The following is a 2,500-nucleotide window of genomic DNA, read 5'->3' as shown; positions in this document are numbered from 1 at the left end:
CCAACTGAGCTTGCCGCTGCCGACAGAGGCCCGGGAGCGTGCTGTCGTGGCATTGCCGGCGGGAGACAACACGCGCCACCTACGGTGACCGGCAGCTCCAACGCCAGCGCCACAGAAGGGCAAAGGCCCCACGTGGGTGCCGAAGCGAACTCTCCCAGCACAGCGCACGTGCCAACACGTCTGCACAACTGCGATACAAACCACCAGCGAGAACCGCTGGGGCGACCGAGCAGCAGACGGCGTCGCGGCGCCGAGTGCCGGGCGGCGGCGCATCCTCAACGCACACAGTCCTCAGTCGGACCAGCACACTGCAGATGTCCACCGCGCTTCGCACCGGGCCCGCGAGGACCCACTTTGGCCGCCCGGCGCCGCGCGCAGGGTGCCCCGGCGCGCAGCTGCGCCGCCTGCCGCGTCCGTCGGCCGGCGCGCCTGCCACTGGGCGCCCCCACCAGCCGGCTGTAGCGCGTGCGCCCACGCACCGCGCGGCCAGCACGCCGGGCGGCCCCCCCTCACCGGCCGGGGACGGTCCCACCCAGCCACCGCCGCGTATCGCTTCACACACAGATTTGCCCTTACTGATTTACCTCCAGCAACAACAACCGCACCACAATGGGTTTACCAGTTGTTCATTTGCGTAACGTCACCAGCAAACGTAGACGTCCATCCCAGTTTGCAAATGCAACGATTATTGCATACCTGTCTGTTAGGTGTCACGACACACTACGTCTGCCCACATACACGCAACAAAATGTGCACGACTAGAGAACACGTGGGAGGTGGCCCCCTACGTATGCGATGTCCATTACGAGACCGACTGTCAACCAGCATCTGTACCATGTCGCAGATGTGGAACGCGGTGCACCATGCTATCACACTGTGTGAGAAGAGACGACTACGTTTGAATACACGCGCCACTACATCAACAGACGGCTCATGCTGATCGCCATCCAGGGCGTCCGTTAATCCCACACGTCTCTATGGCGTACCACACTGCAATGTAGCTGTTATGGGGAGACGGCACGTGGCTGAGTGCACAACATTTGGACCGTATGGTTCGCTGTTGTTGGGCGCAGTCGTTGTACGGTCACACATGTGCCACAGCGTATCATGCAGTACATACGGACCTATGTGCAGTACAATGTGAGGGTTAAGCTTACGACATCAGCGGACAGTGGACACAGGCCGTACCACGACGTAGACTGAGCGCTTCGACATGCGAATGCCAGTGAACAGCTGCGAAGGGCATTGAACACGCAAGCACCTGAACGACCAGCGTGCGAAGGCAGGGGGGAGGGTGGGGGCGATGTACATCCTGCAGTCGTCCACATTACAGTGTACAGCGGGAGCATGTAAAAAGTAAGCAACACTTGCGAAGTGTTGAACATGAAACGATACACAAGAGGGTGGGCGGTGCGAGTAGCGAACTATATTCAGAGGGTTGTGGTTAGACAACACTGGATTAATGTAACGTGTCATATGCCAATTACAGAGCAGGTTAAGGCACAACTTGGGTTAGGTTAAGGCACAACGTGGGTTAGGTTAAGGCACAACTTGGGTTAGGTTAAGGCACAACGTGGGTTAGGTTAAGGCACAACGTGGGTTAGGTTAAGGCACAACGTGGGTTAGGTTAAGGCACAACGTGGGTTAGGTTAAGGCACAACGTGGGTTAGGTTAAGGCACAACGTGGGTTAGGTTAAGGCACAACGTGGGTTAGGTTAAGGCACAACGTGGGTTAGGTTAAGGCACAACGTGGGTTAGGTTAAGGCACAACGTGGGTTAGGTTAAGGCACAACGTGGGTTAGGTTAAGGCACAACGTGGGTTAGGTTAAGGCACAACGTGGGTTAGGTTAAGGCACAACGTGGGTTAGGTTAAGGTAGAAATTGCGTTACATTGCGGTACAAATTGCGTTACATTGCGGTACAAATTGCGTTACATTGCGGTACAAATTGCGTTACATTGCGGTACAAATTGCGTTACATTGCGGTACAAATTGCGTTACATTGCGGTACAAACTGCGTTACATTGCGGTACAAATTGCGTTACATTGCGGTACAAATTGCGTTACATTGCGGTACAAATTGCGTTACATTGCGGTACAAATTGCGTTACATTGCGGTACAAATTGCGTTACATTGCGGTACAAATTGCGTTACATTGCGGTACAGATTGCGTTACATTGCGGTACACATTGCGTTACACATTGCGGTACACATTGCGTTACACATTGCGGTACACATTGCGTTACACATTGCGGTACACATTGCGGTACACATTGCGTTACACATTGCGTTACACATTGCGGTACACATTGCGGTACATTGCGGTACACATTGCGGTACATTGCGGTACACATTGCGTTACATTGCGGTACACATTGCGTTACATTGCGGTACACATTGCGTTACATTGCGGTACAAATTGCGTTACGAATTTGGTTAAGTTAAGGTGCAAAATGGGTTAGGTTAAGGTGCGAAATGGGTTGGATTACAGTACACAACG

The sequence above is a fragment of the Schistocerca cancellata genome, unplaced genomic scaffold (genome assembly GCF_023864275.1).
Source record: "Schistocerca cancellata isolate TAMUIC-IGC-003103 unplaced genomic scaffold, iqSchCanc2.1 HiC_scaffold_511, whole genome shotgun sequence".
In the NCBI taxonomy this organism is placed as follows: domain Eukaryota; kingdom Metazoa; phylum Arthropoda; class Insecta; order Orthoptera; family Acrididae; genus Schistocerca; species Schistocerca cancellata.
This window is presented reverse-complemented; position numbering follows the sequence as displayed.